This window comes from Sturnus vulgaris, chromosome 1 (assembly GCF_052056855.1).
Source record: "Sturnus vulgaris isolate bStuVul1 chromosome 1, bStuVul1.hap1, whole genome shotgun sequence".
NCBI lineage: Eukaryota > Metazoa > Chordata > Aves > Passeriformes > Sturnidae > Sturnus > Sturnus vulgaris.
This window is the reverse complement of record NC_142243.1, coordinates 81,101,704-81,123,772: the sequence shown is the minus strand read 5'-3', so window position 1 is coordinate 81,123,772 and position 22,069 is coordinate 81,101,704. Positions and strand designations below refer to the sequence as shown.

General features: G+C 35.5%; 1 protein-coding gene across 7 annotated transcripts in view; it reads right to left on the bottom strand.

Moving 5' to 3' along the window:
- CDH18 (cadherin 18) overlaps positions 1 to 20,723 on the bottom strand; it is a 490,532-nt gene extending 469,809 nt beyond the window's left edge. For 6 of the 7 annotated variants that reach the window (XM_088170626.1, XM_088170705.1, XM_088170642.1 and 3 more), the window contains exon 1: positions 20,342 to 20,723. The gene's annotated coding sequence lies outside the window, so the exon portion shown is untranslated. Of the gene's footprint in view, positions 1 to 18,609; positions 18,692 to 20,341 lie in introns of all 7 variants that reach the window. The other variant, XM_088170648.1, reaches the window with a different exon arrangement.
- Positions 20,724 to 22,069: the final 1,346 nt, after the last annotated feature.

The window sequence follows — 22,069 nt, the reverse complement described above, 5'->3', positions numbered from 1 at the left end:
GAAAATTATGCATAGTCCTAATTTTCAAGAAGATCTTTGTATTATTAATTAAAAAAATATAATGTAATATTATCATAATCATGCAGTTTTAAAAATGTTCTCTTTCAGTTTCAACTTTAAAAGTTTTTATTTTATGCAGCATGCAATGGAACTTACAAAACAGGAGAAAGGGAGATTTATTTTCTTTTATGCATAAAAACGACTTTTAATTGCATTGCATGAGTGGTGGCTGCTGCAAGCTTCAGATGTGCTGTGAACTCTTTCAGAAAGGGGTGTGGGGGTGAGTGCAGAAATTATGGGGGGTGTTTATCTTTGCATTTGTGGGGTTTTTTCCTAGACATTGCACAGAGCTAAACAACCATAACCATCTAGATACATTTTATAAGCTAAGAAAATATGTTTGGATAATGGCTTTGCCTAGAAGCATGCCCTCAGTCCAGTGTGCCTGTGTTTTGAATAAACAAATGAATTTCAGGTCAAGCCTAGGAGTCAGTAGCACTTCTTTTTTTAAAGACGAGAATGAGAAGAATGAGATACTGCAACACCAGTTAGATCACTTTTCTTCCTCTCAAAATGTCACAAATATTTCACTCCCAAATCCCTCTCGTCTTGATAAAGCCTTCTGTCTCTATGTTCCTAAAGTTACAGCACCCTTTCTTAGTGGATCAATTTGTTCTATTGTTCTCTTACTAAGCAGCATCCTTAAGACAATAGCTGAAGGAGGATTCAAAATAATTTTCCAAGGTGAATTTAAGCATTAGTGCTCCTGTTGACTAGATAGGAAATAAAAACTCCAGCATTTAGATGTTTAAAAGTGGACCTAAAGGTTTCCCCTTTAATGAAAGGAAACTGCAGACACTCATCACTACTTCTTTAATTTGGTTTAGTACATTTTTAGCACTGGACAGCATTTTTCTCTCAGTATATAACAGTCATTCATGAATTGGCTCAAGAGACTGCAAGATTAAGATGACTTCCTCTTTGCTAGACCTTTAAGAAAGGTCAACTATAAACAGAAGAAGGACAAAACTCTTCTTGGATCTATATTTTCTATGGAGTTCAACACATCATATAAATCAATAAAGATTTACACCACTGAGTATCAAAAGTCATGCATTAATTATGACATCCTCAGTATATTTAGCTTTTTCCAAAGTTTATACGAAGTCTGAAGATAGAGAATTACAATTCTGCAAACATATTACGTTTATGGCTAATTTTTCACCAAATACTTAGGATAAAAATCAGACAATTTCTAACTGATTCCTCCAGTTCCTTAATTATTATTTACATTCTTTTTTTTTCCTTTTTGATTTTAAAAAATATTAACATCCATTCCTTCACATTGAGTTATACTGCTCCATTTTGATACTGTTTCAGTCTCCATTGGGGAGTATGGAAGGGAAGCTATATGGGGGAAAGAAAAGCAAACAAAAAATTCAGAATTCCTGCTACATCACTGAAATCTTAATCTAACTAATGTGTAAAGGCTATATAGAGGATAAAAAAGGACTTACATAATTAAAGGCAGATTAAATGGAGACTGTTTGAGATGTCAATTACACCTGTTTCCAGTTATGAAGGACTTTCACAGAAAGAGGAATTTTGATATTATTTAACAACATACATTTAAGTTTTCCACATAGAAATGTTTATGGCAGTTAAATATTTTGCTGAGCAACAGGCATACATGAGCTTAACAGAATTGCTTTGCACTTCATTTCAAAATTAAGTGATATCTCTGACATCACATAATCTGCAAAAAAAAACAAACAACAAAAACAAACAAACAAACAGAATTCTGCACTGGGTTTTTAAGGACGTTCCATTTACTGCAAATGTCACAAACCACAAATATTTCAGAAGACAAACGTGTAAATTTGCAAAACAAGTCTCAAGTGACAGGTATCAAAATATTGTGATTATTAAAAATGTTCTTTCTCAAGGGATTGAAAATTGAGTAGGCTTACTGATTCTTTGAAAATTATCTTAAACATACACAGTACCATTGGACATTTGGAAAGGTAGGGCATGGATGTGGGTCCAACACACAATACATCAATAATTTAAGCTCTAAGTGCTTTTCCAAATCATTTTCACAACATTTTCCAGGTTACAGTAACTAGGGACCAGATGATGACCATGCAAGAACATGCCATTGGAAAAGAAATATTAAACTGCTGCCTAAGTTTATATAGAAACTTTAGATAATCTGATAAATGTTTATGATTAAACTTGTCTTCAGATTTATCATTAGGAAGAAATGCTCTCCCAAAATTTAACAGAATGTTTTAAGCACTTTTAGTTTTCATCTGTACCACAAATTTTCTGCAATTAAAGAAGATTTTTATCCAAGACACACACATGCTATGTTTGAGCTTTGCTGCAAAGTACTACAGCTGCCTTTTACAGTATCTTCCATTTGACTTCTAATTTGCTGCAGAGCATTCCAAAGTATTTCGTGAACATTCATTAGCTCTGTTAGACTGAACATCTCTTGCATTCTTACTTGTAGCACCACAGGACAGGATGAGAAAGCAAGATCCATATGACAGCTAAGATGTGACCAGATACTCCAGAGGACTAGTTCATAACAAAGGAAACAAGCCATCTGAGGATTCCCCAGGTCTCTATCCTCTGTATCTTCCTATGTCAGATCAATGTCAAGCTCTAAGTGACAGAGTTTTGAGAAAAAAAATGAAATACTATCTTGTAATTTTTCATTTTTATATATTTATTAAGGAAGAAATGTAAACAAGAAATTATTGTGGAGCTCCTTGTCACCAGAACCTTATTAATTGTTATTCACATTAGTCACTTTCAACCCTCCAGGCACCATCCATGGGGTTCACAGTGATTTGCTCTGAAAAATGAAACCCAGCACCTCAATAATGATTTTGCAACAAAGACTTTCGTTTCAACAAATTTGCTAATTAAGCACAAATAGGAAATTTCATTCAGTTTCAGAAAGTTACATTTCTTATCTTAGCATCCATCTTCTGCTTTCCTTAATATGTAGAATAAGAGGAAGTAACTGTACAGCTTTGCAAATGAAAGCTGAAAAAGCAGGCTATAAGGTGCAGGTCTACAGCATTTTTCATACCCTCTCTCTTTTATTCTCATCTCCCAGCCATGGCACTCCCTTTCCACATTGTTGCCCTGACACCACAAGTCACCTTTCTATACGTGTACATGCGCATGTGCATGAAGTGTTTATCAAGTTCTTCCTACAAATAAAAATTTCACCTTTAACAAGAGAGGTCAAGATTCACAAGCGTTTAGGAGTAGAGAAACAACTATTGCAGCTGGTCCTCTGCAGCAATAGAAGTCTTTATTTTTTATTTCTTCTTTTGTCTTCCAATTTCCTTTTGTCATCTGGGGTTAACTTTCCTCTAACAATTTTCTGCATTTCCAGAATTTTGATATCTCAAGACTTGCCCCTATGAAAAAAAAAGTCTAGGGAATATGTAATCCCAGACTTATAAAAGCTGCAACTGTTACTTTATGGTGTAGATACAATTTGCTGTACAAAAGTAGTAAAATGTCTTTGAAATGGAAGCAAATAAAACCCATGGAATGAGTCAGGGATCATAAACACAGGGACAGCTTTACTCACCCACCGTGTGTGATTCATTTTGTTGAGAACTGACAACATAACCTGAAAAGAAACCTTTTGTCTTGCAACAGTTGCTGTAGTGTACCTGTTGCCTTCCTAAGAAATAAAAATGCTTGGCTATACACTTACAGTAGTTGCAGCACAAAGCCATACTGATAATTTTAAGCTTTTGTTTCTTTGTGCAGAGCTCTTTTGATTCCTCTTAATTACTTCTAATGGTGCAAGTGTTCACAATCATAAAAAAATATCAGGCACGAAACGCACAATATCACACTTATAAATAGGCTGCTGCACTCGAGGACACCTGGCACAAGTTATGTTCTTCTTCACCCTAAGGATTAATGCATGGCATCATTCTGTGTTCCTTCTATATGACTACTGATATGGGTTTTTTTGCTGCCTCTTAATGGTCACCTTAAATTTGCCACAACATTCAGGTAAAATTCATGTCTATCTTAATAGCAGAAATGCCCCATATTTTCTTTCTGAAAACATATATAAACCATCTGCTTCAATGATACATGTCATATAAAGACAAAAGTAGTTATTTCATGGTGTAGTCTCAGCACTTATCTAGACTTGAAAAACTTCTGAAAGACAAAGCAGCTTAATATATGTTTTCTGAGCAAAGTACTTTTTTCCCCTGGTAAATTATGTATTTTTTCCTGTCAAATACTTAATGTCTGCTAATGTTAGACACCACAGAAGTATCTTTTTAAATTAAGATTTTCCCAAGAAGTCCTTTAAACACCAAGAGATAGTATTTCTCAAATAGAAGAAAATCTGAATAAAAATTTTGCAAACTACATTAAATAATTCCTTTAAAACACAAACAAGTTTACTTTGACAAAGGCCACAATGTTCCCTGTGAGACTCTTCCAACTCAGTATATTTTATCATTATGTGAAAGTAGCTTTGCACATGTCTTCAATTGCCCTCCACCTTCAAGAAAATGGTGTTGTGTAATAATGTTGTAAGTACATTGCATTACCTACCTTCTATGAAAACCGAACACATGGGGAACTGAAGAGTAACAGGTATGTTTTTACTATCTATAGAGATATTCAAGGGCTTGTATACTCTAGAAAAGTATTTTAAGGCTTTACTAAGCTAGAATATTTATCTTCATATCCTATACCCCAACGTTTTGGAGTGCTAAATATTTACATCAGTGCTTGGCACCTCTAGGCAGTGGTCTCAAACTGACTGAAACCATTAATTTATCATGCTATGGTAAAAAGCTGCTTACCTTCTCTCTGTAAGCTTCCTGGGCAGCTCCATGCAACACTGCCTCCTTCTCTCCTTCCTTCTACCACCCGCATAAATGCCTAGCCCTCTTTGTCCCCACATGACATCCTAACCCTTCTTGTCCCTCGCACAACCACCTGACCTTTCCTCCTCACAGCACAAACAGCAAACTCTCTCTTCTCTCTCCTCCTAACCCCTTGTACATTTCTTTCTCACATGTATAACACCTCCATGCCCTTTTATTCTTTTGTGATTGGTCAATACACATCAGCATTCCACCTTCTTCTCTTTCAGTGCTGTTCACCTGTCTGATACAGCTGCACCCCATTAGGGATGAGGCTGGACCACAGCCCCATTCCTAATCTCCCACGATCTCTTTTCCTACAGTTAAATGCACAGTGTAGACGCTTATGCTTATTTTCCTCATACAGAAAAACAGACATGATTAAAATTGACAAAGATTCTCAACTACCAATCAATTTGGAATCCCCACTCAAGCTTCCTGATTTTGAAATGTGTACTTCCTTTGTTGATAATCTATCTTGTTCCTTTTTTCAGGCCATAAAGTACTGATACAAGCAGCTGAACAGTATTAAAATATAACAGTATTATAATAAAATTTTTTATCTGATTCAATCATGCTTTTAAAAAAATCCTAACTGACACAGGCCTGAGGTAAAAACACTATGTCATTAAAAAAAAACATTAAAAAAATCACAGAATCTGGTCTATGAAGACATGAGAGTAACTATTCTTTTCTCAAAAAACTAGTGATTTAGGAGGAAGACTGAGAAGATCATCATGATCAACTTGACTGATCCTCTTGCATAGCATAGAACCAAAAACCCCAAACCAACCAACCAACCAAAAACTCAGAGGACTTCTTTCTGCACACATCACCCAATATTTACTTAAACTGTAATATTCAACTTGAAAGTTAGTCAGTCTTTCTATAAAATTGTCATGTGATGAATAATCCTTCACCATAGAAAAGTGGCTTAATTTTAAGTAATAGTAATTAGTGTTATAGTTTCAGTATCAATGCATGTTTCCATATTTGTATTCTGCACATAACTCAGAAAACGTTTGTGCCTAAAGAGTAATGTGACTGTACATATCATTAATGCTGATACCAGTGACACAATAGTGCAGTTTTGCCTCAAAATCAATGTTAATTTGTCAAATTTTCCATCCTCTCTGATAAAGAGAAATTTTGCAATTCAAACTGGCAAATGTTAAAAGCTTACCATATCAATATTAATTAAAAAAAAACAGCATCAACTCAAGATCGCCTAATTCATGTAGCATAACTCAAAAATTATCCTATACTCTGATATAGATTAGAATTTAAATACTAGGTCTGCACTATCTTTGAGTTTGTACCATATCAGAATAACTGCACTAGTTGAAGTAGATTGTAAGCTATTATCTGATGCATGTACAATAGAATAGTCCATAACTACAGACAGAAAGCTTTAAGAGCATGTGAAAGAAAAAAATTAGATTCACTGAGGGAATTTTTCTAAATAACAACTGCTCTTCCTTATACACATTCATATTTCCTACTAACTTGCAAAGAAATCCTTTGTTTATCTTCCATAAAGCTTTCTAGGCATGCCGTTTGGGATTCTTTTTTGTTGGCTGCCACGTGTATCCCAGATAGGAAAGCAACACCTGCAGAGCAATGTTACCAAAATATGCTGAGTTTAGCTGAGAAGAAAAAAGGAAGTATTCTATGACAGCACAAGTAAGAGCAAGAATTCAGGCCAGAAGAAAATTATAACAATGGGCAGCTGAATAAAATAAGACATAATAGAGATAAGTAACAACTCCTACACTGACCATGCCCTACTTTCAATTTTGATGGCAGAGCTCTACGTACTCCACCAGCATTTGGAAATAATTCACAAGGTAATTTTAAAAATTGTCATTTGAGTGCTGGGTTATTATATTAAAATCCAGTAGGAAAATTAAATGCTCTTAAGAATAAAGTCCTTTATCATTTGGCTCACAAAAACCTCCTAGACTCCTGACTTTTTGAAATCCGTGTATGGTTGTACATAAGAACACTTGTTAGTGAAAAAAAAGTACCAAATCCATGCAAATATTTTGACAGCCTGTAAACAATACTACAATGCAGTAAAACCTCTGCTCTCACTTGTCAAATAAAGATCAAAGAGCCACAATTTATATTTAAGTTATGGACCCTTTGTTATATAAAGTTGAACTGAAGATCTTCAGTATCTTCAGACAGCAGACATTACATTTGGCCCAAGGTAAGAGATGACACAACTCTGAAATTTCAGTTGTTTGCTGATTTTGGGTATTCTTTCTTTGATTAGGTTTGGGGGTTTTGTCTTTACAAAAAAGCAAGGGATTTATCTTCTTTGATTTACCTAAATCATGGTATTTTCTACTAATTTTGATTCCATCTGAAATAAAGCAGTTATAGAAAGTTATCCATTTACATGCATATTTGAAGTAACCTACAAAATATACATTTCAACGGCAGCAGAGCAAAAAGATTATGCTTTTTTCTAGAAATCACCTACATCTTCTTCCACTGTCCCATCACAGATACTTTTTAATTTTTTTTTTAACAGAATGCATTATAAAGAATTGTGGGGGGGGAAAAAAGGATAACTTCAGGGAGCCAGAAAAAAAATTAGAGATTTTAAGTCTTACATATATTTATAGGTGACTCAATAAAGACAGAGATTAAGGAGAACTGGAATGCATTTTGTGCTCCTTTTAAATGGTTTCATCACCAGTCCATAAATCTCCAGTTAGAGGAAAACATGACAAAAGTGTATTTTCCAAATGAAATAATCCTAAATTCCACTGAGAACTAGTCCTGGCTATTTTTTTTATTATTATTTTTTTCAGTTTAACATTTGATAAAGAAAAGAGTAGGTTTGTACTACGTGTGCAAGCTTATGTGCAATATAGGTATTTTTTTTTTCTTTTTTTTTTTCAGTTAAAACAGTTTAGCTGATGTCACACAGTATTATTAAAGAATCATATGAATAAAATACAGAAGTTAACTAAATCCCATAAATGTGAGTCTCAGGCTCTAGATTTAGGGAGTGAGAAAATAAACAATGATGTTTTCATTCATATTACACAATTTAGTAAAGAGTGTTTTCACAACAGTTCAAATGGCATCAGTTATAAGTCCAGCAATTCATTATCAGCCTTCCTGGATCCTTCCTCCTGAACCTGGGAATTGCAGGGAAGCTCTTTCTCCAGTACAATGTAACCTTTTTTGTGATCAGTATGATATATCGTGCTTGAGAGATGGGGCAAAATTAATCTCTGAATGTGAGCCCATGCCATAAAGTCATGGTCATTTCATAAACTGCCCATGATTTTTCTACATTTTTTTAAAGAGACTGACAGCTTGAATTAAAAAAAAAAAAAAGAAAAAAAAAAGAAACAACAAAAAAAAAATTTTGAAAACCAAAGACTTCTGAAAAAAGGTGGTCATGGATAGTTACCAAAGTGCTATGGGAATTGCTGGCAACAGGTCTGGCAGCAAAGAGGAATGACAGCTTGTTCAAGGGTTACTCTGGCCACTGTCAATGGGATGGCAAGATTAAGTAAGGCAAAGGCCAGAGACTCCCTCCATCTGCCAGCAGCTTGGCTGAATTAACTCAGCACATGAGTCCGTGAAACATGCGTCAGCTGCACATCTCTCTGAGACCCTCTTGATGTTGTTTCATTTGGATTTGCACACTGAACAAAGAGCACTCCAATTCTGAAACACTCAGATTAGACAGGTTTCTATCATCCAGAAGTGTCCAAGAGACAATATAAGCCCTCAAGCCAGGGATGCACAACATGGATTTATTTAGCAAATAGCATTGCCACCTACAGCTCTTATGCTACAAGTTTGGTCCTCTAGCACGCCTGCATTCACCACTTCCAGGGTCTGCCCCTACCTCTTCCCCTTTTCTCCTAAATCACTTCTTATCTAAAGTTAAGCTTTGTGACTGGCATCTCATCCACCATAAACAGGTCTTGGTTGCAGTTTCTCAGGCAAGTTTCCCTGAGATTTAACTCCCTGGTTTTGCAAAAACCTCACTCTTGGCCCCTCCAAGGCTGGCTACCTCCTCAGCAAATGCAGCCAGGACCACCAAAACACTCCTACAGCAAACCCCGCAGCAAACCGAGCCTCCCACTCTGGCACCAGGGCAGGTGATACAAACAGCAAGGTACACAGCCAAAGGGAGGGCCCCACAAAAGAGCAGAAAGCAAACAGGTGACTCTCAGGGCTTTCTCCACCTCCTCACAGCCCACTCCTTGCCACTCCCTTCCATCACGGGACAGGAGACTGCTCCCACTGCCATGCTGAGGCACAAGACTGCCCTCCACCACCCTGGCCCCTGCCCAGTGCACTCCCTGGCCCCCAGCTGTCCTGTGCATGGCATGAGTAGCTTCTTCCCACACTAGCAGCAATTTTCCAGAAGGTCCTATAGGCATCCCCAGCCTCGACCTCTGGCCCCAGGCTCCAGTTCCAGCCCTGGCCCTGGCTCTCAGCCATGTCAGCATGTTACTTGCCCCACAAAGAGCCTTGGCAGGGAGCATGGGAGATAAGTCCATGTTTTGCTCTCTGCTTCAGTAGAATGCTGGCCATCAGTTTGTGCACTACTTCCAACACATTTAAGGGAAGTTGTTTTCACTAACTTGAAGCCACCCTAACAGCAGCTTCTTGTATCATTAAACCAATTATGTTATTGATGAACACATCTATCAGAGTCTAGTAGGTTAAAAAGAGATGCTTCTTGTTATTAAGCTCTATTCAAGCACAATCAGTTTCAACTACAGCCTCTCACTTCTCTGTAAGAGGAAAATGTTAGAGAGGCTGCTGGATTTTTTGTTTGTTTCGTGGATATTCATCAACAGGGGAACAGATTTCCTCAGCTAGAAGGAAACAGTTCATCCCCTAGTTTGCCCAGAAGGGTGATCATTGTAAATTGCCTTATTGACTGATGGCTCTGCACCACATCCTGTGCTTCAGTGGTCTGAGTAATCAACATGCTAAATGCAGGTGAGGGGGTCATTCACAGCAAAATCTTACTGCTGGACAGGCCAGCCCTTTTATCCTGATGCATATTTTGTTTCCATTTCAGGTTTTTTTGGTGGATAAATGTTAATTTTTAGAGTTCTGGAGCATTAGGATTTTAAATTTTTAAACAGAATCTTCTGAAATGTGGATATTGGTATCTACAACTGTAGATAACTATATGCACTTGTGTGATTATTTGTAAACAAATTGTAGCTGTAATTACCGTGGAGGTTACATCTTTGCATGTCAAATGCAATTCTCAGTCTAGATAACGCCACTTTATGCCAGAAAAGTTTTGCTAGCTCAGAGGAATTAACCATCCTGTTTCTTGGAGCATTGGAACCAAATGACGTTTAGGTGATTTCAAGAGAAATAGACTGCCCTGTGAGAATTAGGGACTTACTTAAGTAATTTAATCAATTACTTTTATTATTCATGCTACTTTTGGAGGATAGTGATGAAATTTCCAGCAAACTCTGCATTTTATCTGACATAAGAGTGGTGGATCTAATGATTGATTGAGATCTCAAAAGGAAATTTTGTAGTGACTCAGTTGTGCATACATACACATCTAAAATGAGAGATTTTTAAAAAGTCATGTAAGACAATAGCTCTATATCTTATTTAGGTTCAAAATAATACTCCCAAGACAACATTATTTGTTAAATGTGTTCTAGTTTTGCTTACTGCTTTTTTTTTGTTTTTAAATTTCATATTTTAAGTAGAACATTATAGTCTCCCAGTTCATCCACTAGCTATAGTTTTGAACATAGTTGGATTTTTTTTATTCCATGAAGATTATGCTTAAACGACTTCACATACTATATTTCCAGACACGTATTATCATTACTGAGAGTAGAGCACATCATTACGTTGAATTTTCTTAGCTGACACATATTGAGAAAGTGCAAAAGTGCAGCTTAATCCAGAGTGGTTCACACATAATCTACTAGAAAAGCTACAGGGTGACCTAATTATATTTAATTTCATACCCAAGATGATGATTTATTGAAAGAGTGTGGAAATTAAACAAATTCATTAATAAAGTAAAGCTTTTTCAGAAGGCAGAATAGCATATTCTGCCCACATTAAATATTTATCTAATCAAAGTGTAGAGCACCTATCACTTCAGTGACTAGAGACTCATCAGCTAAAAAAACAATATAAAAAAATAAAAAACAAACAAAAAAAACCCCCACACAAACAAATACAACCAAGCACCTCAACAGGGAAGGGAAGGGAAGGGAAGGGAAGGGAAGGGAAGGGAAGGGAAGGGAAGGGAAGGGAAGGGAAGGGAAGGGAGTAATATTACACAACTTTCTGGTCCTGGATACAGGAGACTTGCAAAGAAGTTTAAGTTTTAAAATAGGCATCTTTGCCACAGAACACTTGAAACTTTGTTGTCTAAGAAAATGCCAATTCTCTTCAGCACAAATTCTAGACTTGCAAAATTGTGTAAAATCAATGGCTAAAGTATCAGGGACCCATAACCTCTACAAATACCATGAAGGCTGAAATAGTTGACGCTGTCAGTGTCAAGTATGTTTTTTTTTTTACTTTCAGATACATACACATTTGCTACATGGAATACTTTCACATACCATACAGTATTTCTCTCTGGATTTTGGCATAAATCTAAAACCTCTGCAGCTCTCTTATGGAAGTGAAGATGATGAATAGTTATAGAAGTAGGAAAGTAGGAAAGACTGTAATGATATTCCTGAGATATGTATAAATAGTAAGATTGGTCCACGAATCACTGTCTGCAAATGTTCATGGCTACAGTATTCTTTTATTCCTTTTGAGAATGTTAGTCTATGACAGAGTCAAAGAAACTACATGAGAGTAAACCAGAATGGAGATTCACAGTATATCATTTATTTCTTGGTAAATGTCTATTGGCATACTCTTATGCCAAGGTTTATACAAAGTAATGAAAGATACCTCTCCTCTGTGAAAGGAATTTAAACTCTTTTGCATGATAAAAACTTGTGCATGAGTTAATCTTGATGTCCTGTAAATCTTGACATTCATTCCTCCAACACTCTAATGTGGATCGACCACACGAAGTGACAGGAATTCTTGCAGTAGGGATTCTCCAAAATTTTTAGGCGGGAACACTTTGTTTTAAAAACAGGTGAAGAAGTTATAGAGTTTCAGATACATGTATACATGTATATGAACATTAAAAAGATAAAATAGGTAGAAATCTAGATGCCTAAGAGAATTATAAAATCATCAGAGAAAGGATTTTGGTTTAGATTGATATGTAATATAATTGGACAGGTTTTATGCATGTTTTTTCGTCTGGGTAGTATAATTTCATTTAATTCTTTAAAGTTATTAAGAAATTTGATATGTCCCAGGTATGTTGCATTTGCTGCACTTGGGCAAGACATTGAAAAGATGAGCTTGGGAAGGAGATTGCACCTTGTGTTGGAGGCAGATATGTATAGTTATTTAGTTGTTCCCCTGGAAAGGAACCCACTAAACTGTGTCATTTTAGAGTAAGGTAAAGCTCTGGTTTGAACAATTTTCCTAAACAGTATAAAAATTGCAACAAGAACTACTAATTGTATATCTGCATCATTTTACTGACATTTTCTTCCTGATCCCATGTATCTGAGAGTTAATCAGGTTAAAGAGCTGTAAGCTTTTTTCCAAGATCTCAGAGATTTTGTGGCACTCAAAAAACATATAGATACAGAGTGCAAAAGAAACATCTTTCCCCAGAGTGTTCTCCCTGATCTTCAGAATAATGTCCGTATGACACATCTGCTTGATCATGCTCCTGGTCATGCAGTTCAGGGATGATTCTCCATTTTTAATGGACACTTGCACACTTTGCTCCAGCTTTGCTGGTGATAAACCACCTCGTAACAGATGTAACCCTGGGCATTGATATTTGTTTTATTGGCATAAGGTAATAAACTACATGTACTGATGACATTGCTGTAATTTTGCTAGTTAGAGTCTGTACATATATACTGATGTATGACAGTGCCTAGAATTAATCGACAAACACCTGAGTCCCTTGAATATCATCCAAGCTCAACTGAAGCTGCTTCAAATTTTCTGTCTTAAAATAGGGCAGGGAATTTGAAAATATCTTTCCCCATCAGAAGTTATTCATGATTTCATAAGAAGATAGGTTCAAATTCTGGTTTCACATACAGTATTAAAATGGTATAATCTGTTATAAGTAAAAAAAAAAAATATGGCTATGTTTATATTATTTAATCCAGTTCAATAAAATGCACCAGTAGCAGGAATTTTCAGATGAGTTTGTTTTCATTTACACTTGAAAACTGCAACATTAATTTCAGAATTCCCCTTACACATATCAGTACAGCTATGATGCATAGAATTAGGAACCATTAATGCATCTTAAGAAGCTGGGAGAAGCAAAACACTACAATGTATTTCCAGTAGTTTTTAGAAGTTGGTGAAGTCTATTTACCCATATGAAAAACAGACTTCTAGAGCTGAAATTACAGAGTTTAAAGGAATATCATATATTTTTACTTTCTGGTACACATAATTTTCATATCCTACAAAATGTTTATGTTGTCATTGTTAAGTATTCTGGGCCAAAAAGACCTTCTATCTTCTGATCATTACATGGTATTAAGAACAAAACCATAGTTTCACTATGTTTAATGAAAATATTTATCATCTACTAATTTTTGACAGTTCATTTTGTTTACCTTAACAGCTTGCCTGAAAGTGGATTTGACAGGGGTTTGGGGTGGGATATTTTTTGGTGGGTTTTTTTTGTTGTTGTTTTGTTTTGTTTACTAGGTTGGTTGGTTTGTTTGTTTTGTTTTTCTGTTTAATATCTGATAATTGGAGGGAAGGAACAAAACCTTCAATCATATATCCTAAATCAGTCATAAAAAGTTCTGAGGGAAAAAAAGGTATATAAATACTCAAGGTGTTACCATAGCTTTGTCATTGCTGTAAGCACATTAATTCTCAGTGTTACAGATCTGCCAGAGGACAATGAATTGCTTTGCACTATCAGCTGCTCTGCAGAACTTTGTTCATTCACTTTATACTCCACAGACCAGTGTTAATAGTCACTGATCAGACCAGGATTTATCAATGTCTTTTTCCAGAGCCAAATATAATCAGTGTTTTGAAAAACAACAACACTTTTGGCTCACTTCTAAATAGTTTGAAATTCAAGCAAACCCAAAAATTTAAAGAGCTTTTCTCAAAACTGTACTGTGTGCTCAGCAAAGCCTTTCTGCTATCACATCACAGCATTAAAGCAGATTATGTAGACAAAGATTTTCAATATCAGGGAAAATAGTGTTTTGTTAGGATCCTGGCATCTGATGATCTGCATTTCTTGGTGAAACTTGTCTTATAACTCCAGTACCCTCCAGTGGCTTCACAACCGACAAACCCTTTTCTTTTATGGTACTCAGGGAATATATTTGGGTTCTAAATGGCTGCATTCCTAAAAACTGCAAATTGTCTTTTACAGGGGTATATACTTCTGTGTGGACTACAGACAGTAAAGGATAAGCTTAAATACAGGTACATGCACGTATATATGCACATATAAAATAGACTCATACCATATAATGGTTTGGACTGGAAGTGACCCTAAGTATCATCTAGATATATATATATATATAGGATTGCATATAAGTTTGAGGAAGCTGCAGGTGTTACTTCAATGCAATTTCATTTGGTTTTCATTTTTTTCCAGTTTAAAAAAAAAAAAAAGAAAACAAGCAAAAGATTCTGCTTTTCATTGCATTATGATGTGCATTGTTGATTACATTGTTATTGCTTCTCTTTTAAATATTTTAAAGCTTTTACAAACTCCTCTACTTCTAAAATCTAGTCATTTGAATTATTCACTTCATATATTAAAGAAAACATAAAATAAGGGAAAAATTAAGTATTTCTTATTTGACTACATGTCTGAAGAACTGTTTTTTTTCTGTTTTTTTTTTTTTTCTGTATTTAAACATTCATCAGAGATTAATTATTTGTTCATGCTTAATAAAACACCCCAGATTCTTGCAGCTGTCATTTACTGAAGTGACTTCTGTCAACTTTGAGTGACTTCTGTTTGCCATAATAATACTTTACATTTACACAACAGTTTTCATTCAAAAGTATTTCAAAGTGCTTTGCATAGTGTGTTTATATAAGGGATAAATTAACCAACCAGTAAATTAGAGTTACCTCTGGAGTGGAGCTCTGCAGAAACTTTGTGCAGAATCTTACATGGTTAAGTGTAAGATTTATCTTTTGCATAAAATTTCATTGATTTCAAGGAAGCAAAGCATACAATTAAATTTAACTGTGTTTTATAGAGGAGAAAAGAGTCTTGCTGCAGGGCACTTGATTCCAGCCAAGAAGTGGTCTCTGCTCCTTGCTTCTGCTACACATTTCCTGTCATTCTTCCAGCAATTTGCTTGGTCTGATTTGAACCTTAAAGTCATATGACCATAGAATATCCTGAGTTGGAGGAGAGCCATAAGGATCATTTAAGTCCAAATCCTGGCCCTGAAAAGGACAATCTAAGAATTACACCATGTGCCTGAGAGCATTGTCCAAGTGCTTCTTGAGCTGCCAGGTTGATGCCGTGACCACTTCCCTGGGGAGATGTTCCAGTGAACAGCCACCCTCTGGGTGAAAAACCTTTTCCTAATATCCAACCTAAACCTCTCCTGAGAAGGCTTCATGTCATTCCCTCAGGTCGTGTCCCTGGTCAGCACAGAGCAGAGATCAGTGCCTGCCCCCCCTTTTCCCCTCCTGAGGAAGCTGTGACTGCAGTGAGGGCTCCCCTCAGTCTCCTCCAGGCTGAACAGACCAGGTGACTCAGCCACTCCTTGTATGCCTTCCCTTCCCATTCACCTTTCACCATCTTTGTGGCCCTCCTTTGGATGCTCCTTAATGACTTTATGCTATTGATTTTATATATTATAAAATTATTAAAAAATACAAATTATACTATTTATTTTTTTTATATTACGGTAACCAAAACTATGCACAAGACTCCAGGTAAGACGGCACTAGTGCAGAATGGAATGGAACAATCACCTCCTTTAACTGCCTGGCAATTCTGTGCCTGATGAAATACTAATAATAATGCCATCTCAGCTTTGATGACTGTTCATGTGTACATAATTAATTACTTGAAATGCAAGCAAATCATAGTTAACTTTAGGCACCTTTTCATAATGAATAAGCCCTCTTTTATTAACAGAAAAATTATTTGTATGATACTGAATGTCCAATGTGCTAATAATATATCTAATGAAGATCATCTTTGAGTTTGAAGAATCAGTTATCTATCTCAGAAATAATACTTAATTTATTCAATATTTTTAACAATTTCATTATATTGTATGAACCCCTGTCTAAGTAGAGCAATAAACAAAGCGTCTTGAGGTCCTTGTTGGAATTTCTAGATGCTGCTTAGTAGAACAATGTTCTTCATTGATATGTCATAAAATAGTAGTTATAGGAGGATGCAATAATAGAGAGATTATTCAAGTATGTAATGAAACCAAGAAATAACATATTTTTTTATCTTGTTTTTTTTTTTTTTTTTATGTCCAACTTGGCTAGATTATACTCCTTCATTGTGAATTTCAAGCATAACAAAGTGTGTCAGTCCTTTGCATGTTCTTTTTTTTTCTTGAATGGAGTTGGTAGTATTGGAATCTCTCCAAGGTCAGCAATATAAAATAGCAAATTGGTTCAGGGTGGGTAAAATAATTTACCAACTTCAGATTTTTTCTTTCAAGGATAGCAGGAATAAGAAAATTCTTCAAAACTGGGACAGGGGAACAATTATTTTGCTTGTCTTTTGACACTCATGTTTCTCCTGGCCTCACCTCAGCATGATATTGCAATATTTGCAGCTATCTTGCTGTGCTTTACAACAAATTAAATTATTTTCCCTAGCCTGCATTAGAATATTTTATAGTTCTTTGCAAGGAATCCTTCAAGTAATTGTAAAAAGTTTACAACCCCACAAGAAATAGTACAAACTTCACAACTGATTTCATGTCCTGTGGTGCAATGAATTTACAGAAACTAAAGAGTAATAGGCAAAACAAAGATGTTGGAATTTGACCTACAGTAACTTTAGGGTAGCTGCTCGTATGAGTAAATGTTTTCAGAATTGAAACTTTCTCATTTTGTGAAACAAAATGTGATACAAAAACCCTGGTCACATACTTAGCCCTTCTAAAAGCAAGCTGTGTAAGGGAAGATTACTTCTAGATAATCTAGGTTCTTTTCAGTCCAATGTAACAAGACTCAATAGAATTTTTTATTTTTTTTTAATGTTAGTCACACCATTATTCGTAGTTATTGGAATAAATATACTTTAATTTCTTGGACATAAGTCATGGTTCATATTTAGGTTGTTAATTAGATTTAGTAATCCCAAGGATTACTTCCACATTTTTGCTAAACGTGTTCTCTGCTTCTCCTTTATGGGACATAAAGTAACTTCTAGACATAACCATTAATTGACAGTAAAAGTTTTCAATTATGTGCCATAAAAATATCCAAAACAAACAGAACCCTCTTCAACATAAAAAGGAAAAATAGAGAGATTGTTAGCTGCTCGGTATTATTAAAATGGTCTACACCCAAAATTAATTAATTCAAGAATAATTTTTTTGGTAGGAAGTCTAGAGCTAAATGTATCTTTGTATTGCAGCTTGCTTTGTGATATCATAGGAGGAAAGAGCCCCCTAATGGCTTTAAGTTAGCTAGGAAAATAAAAATAAATTTTACATTCTATGACTTAAAGCTGGAAAGGAATGTGACATTAATTTCAAAAAGGTCAAATTATTCTTTTGAGGAAAAGGTGACATAACTGAATTAGTTTAGAGTGTTGCAAAAAGTCCAGGTTAACCTAAGACCTGAAAGAAAATGCACAGTTTGTAATATGTAAACTCTTGACTCTTTCTCATTTGTGTTTTTCTTAATTTTTTTTTTTTTTTTTTTTTTTTTTGGATCTGACTAAAGAAGATGCTTATAATATTTAATGTGGAAATGATAACATATCTTCTGAGTAGAAAAATATGAGTCTAAGCTTAACTAATTGCTTGGGCTTCTGATTCTCTTTTGTGCTTTAAAAAATAAATTTAAGATTAAAATTAGATATTCCTATTGTAAAAATAAACACATTTTAGTGTTATTTGGAGTTTCATGGCTTAAATGTAACCTGACTAGTAACAGACACTACTCTGGAGGAAAAAATATTTCTGTCTTTGAAATCACAGAATTACCATGATTTTTTTTTTCTAATCAGAAAATTATAAGGTATATTTAAAGAGCACAGGTATAGTGAACAAGTTTTTTCAGAGGGAAAAGAGAGATGTTAATAAGAGCTGTGGGAAAGATTTTGAGCATAAATTAAGGACTTTTTTTTGCTAGTCAAACTGCACATGAAATATACTGAGGCAGGCCTTAAGCTTTGTAAGAATACAAAGTGAATTAGACATACAATTACCTTAGGTCCTTATAAGATACTGTCTATGCTTGGTAAATCTAGCTCTCAATACCTACCTATGTCTTTGTCTTAGTCTTAAAATTTTCAGTCAGGTAATTAAAACGTAAAGGGTTTCTTTCCATTATTTATGTTCAGATTCTGCACTCTGACTCCATAGTCAATGTATGCAGTACTCACCTTTGGCAGTATTTTATGGAGTAAAATACCACTCAATAAAGATATGGTGGCAAAATGTGCCCCCAAGGGAATTTCTGGCTACCTGGAAAGAGTTTCAGAAGGAAACATCAAACTGCTGAAATTTGTGTGTATAAGAAATATCATAAACACTCTCCATACAGAAGTTACAAGGCATTAAAATAGCAAAAATGCTATAGTTTAAGTAAGCCTTTAGCTTGAGGCCATTACTTTAGTTCCTTTTTTTGCCAGTGTTTATTCATATGATACTTTATAGAAGACAAACCTTTCTCTTAAGCATTGCATGTTTTATCCATGTGGTCACTTAGATACCCCCTTCAATCTATTGTTAGTTTGTAAAAAAATCTTTGTATACCCAAAGTCCCCAATTTTTATGTTTTTTAAAAATAATAAGTAATAATTTTGACAACTCCACTTCTCTTTTGGTTTTTTGAGAAATCATTAATTTTTTAAGTATGGTGCTTTATGGAAATTTATTAATAATTTCTTGGTAAAGGAAGTGAAGAAACTGCTTTTCTGTAGTTGTGATTCTTTAGTCGTTGAATAAATTGGATTACACATAGGTCCACCTCCTAGCAGCAAGACCTTGCTATAGGCAGTTTCTTAACTGGCCAAGGAATTGGAGATCTGTACTTGGCTGGGTCATAGTCTACTTAAATGCTTGCATTAATAGATTGATGTCTCTACTTCACCCAGAGGGAATTATCACAATATCTGGCATATGAAAAACTCTGCAGTTTGGAGCAAGGAGCAGAGTGCACAAACTGATGAGGAAGGTGGTGCATGTTGTCACAGCTGGAAGGAATGTGCTGCTAATGAAAGAACTGTCTTAGCATTATGCTCTCGTGGCCTGTAAACCCCTAGTCAATCAACTTCCTGACTTATTTCAAATCCAAAAGCTGGGTTATTTCAGATATAGTCTATCACCTTCAAAATCACAGCAATCTATCAGAACCTGTCACCTGTGACAGCAAAACCACAAAACGCAGTCGTAGGAAATGCATAGAAACTTTATGTAGAGCTCTGCAGTTAGGAGACAGTAGAGTCAATGTCATATCAAAACAGGCAATCAATCCATGGGATGGCTGCTTCCAACATACAGCACAGTGTAACAGAACATCCTAGGTTTCATCTTTCAACTCATAATCCTTGATCTTTGCTTCACAGGCAGAATGCTAGCAATAACTACTATATCTATAAAAAAATGGCAGTCTAATGATAAATTATTTAAGGCTGACCATATTTGCTCAGCAGTGGCAAGCTTGCAGTCGAAAGACAGATACTATTTCAAACTAGTGACAAGCACTGAGAAAGCCTTCAGGTAAATATTCTCTCTACCTGTCCTCACAATGTATGCACTAATGGATTAATAATATGACTGAGCTTGTGCGCCATTATTACTCTGGACTGTTTATCATGTGTGGGACAAGTTACATTAAAACATCATCCAAGTAGTTAGAAATAATCTTTTCTGTTTGTTTCATTCCATTCACCTAAAGGGTTAAGCATGATAAATGCAATGCACAAACCATGTCCTGTTAATTGTCTTGAGGTGTACATAATAATTGATACATATAATCTGTGAGAGCAAAAAATACAAGTGCAAAAAATGCATTCTGAGAATAAATGCCAAAGCTTGTATTTAACATGCAAGATACAAAAAGAATAATTCCTTTTTTAGCTGCTCAAAAAAAGCAAATTATAATTTCCTTACCTGGAAAATCAAACTCTGTATATCATCAATAATATGTGAGGTAAGGGGAGAATTAATTTTTGTCTTCCGTAGTAAGCCTTTCTTCGGAGAAGCAGAACATGAGAGATATAATTGTAAGTGAAACGAACTATTCCAAGATCCAGTCTGTCATCAGTTGCACTGGCTTAGAGCTGGCATCCTCTTGCAAATGAAAAAAGGGTAGCTCAGCAAGTTCTCCACTGAAGGAGCTCAGTATCAGTGTTATCAGGCACCAGCTGTCACACACTGATGCTATAGCGGGCACAGTCTCCCTCTATTGCACGCTTTCTCTCGCTTGCTCTGCCTCTCTCTCACCCTGACGTTCACTCAGCTCTGAATCTGAGCTCCTTCTGCTGCTGTATAATCAATCCAGCCTGTCTCAATCTAATAGGCCTCTCTTTAACCAGCCAATCAATAGCACAGATTCCACTGCTGCTCCCCAGGGTCTTTACCAGGACTGCTACACACAATAAGAGTTTGGCCAGCAGTTTAACTAAGTATTTTACATTATTTTATTTCTGTTAAAGGAAAATTGTTTAGGAGAGCCCAGGTTCAAAGCTGTCTTCCTGTGTGTTTTTAGTGATAGTTATATAAACATGCACATTGCACTGCAGTAGCATTTTACATGTTTTAGAATGCATATTTAAAAAGAAAGAAAATAAACACATACACTCCCCCCATGGCCCAGTCTAGAAATGAACCTGCTTGCCATGCCTCAGGCTTTGTGATCTGAAAAGACAGTAGTGTTTTGTAACTGGATTTTTTATGGCAATTGTGGAAATTTAACATAGACCAAGAATCAGGAGAATTGAGCTTCAGAGACTGTGTTCTTAACCCCTGTCAGCTTGAACTAACTTCTTTCCTACACTGTCTGTGTTTCACCTTGTGTATCTTGTGGGAGGTTATGTGGGATTTTTCTTTGTTTGTTTGGGTTTTTTTGTTTATTTCTTTACTTGCTTGGAGGTTTGTTACTGTTTGGGGTCTTTTTTTTTAAGAATTTCTATGGAAACATCATAGATTCAGATATAAGAGGTGAAGGTACAATATCTATTCAGCAGATTCACATGGGGCAGATAGAATAGTGGTCAGATTTAAGTGATAGCAGAAAATATCTGCAGTATGCTAAAAGCACGCCTTATCTCACTCTGCACTTCACTCCTCATATATGCAAGAAATAGACTGTCCTTTACTAGGTAAAAATAAAATTTCAGGAAGCATATTCTGCAGAGTAAGTATTTTTATTGCAACAGACTGGCACCCTTTTTCTATTTTTTTTTTTAATTGCATTTTATTTTATAATTCAGGGACATTGAATCATAAGAAGGTTGATTCAAGACCTGTCCATTCTGGTTGCAGGTAAAAATTATGAACCAAATCTCATGCTCAAGCAAACAGTGAGAAAGTACCTGCCATCCTCCTAAGTCCAGAAGGTAGGTTACATCAGTCACAGGTGTTTCGACATGGCAGGATATTGACACTATTGTATTTCTGTTCTTGATTCAAAACAGCAACTAACTAAAAAACATCAAGAGTTTAATGCATTCAGTGGTTTTCTAGAGAGCATACTGTCCCATCTTTGCCCATACATGATTCTTGCAGAAATTTATCTGAATCTGGAAACAAAATGACGGCTTTGATTTTCTGCCTCTTCAGTGTTTGGACAATCCTTCAGTCTAAGGATCTCTCAATAGTTTTATTGCATTAAGACCT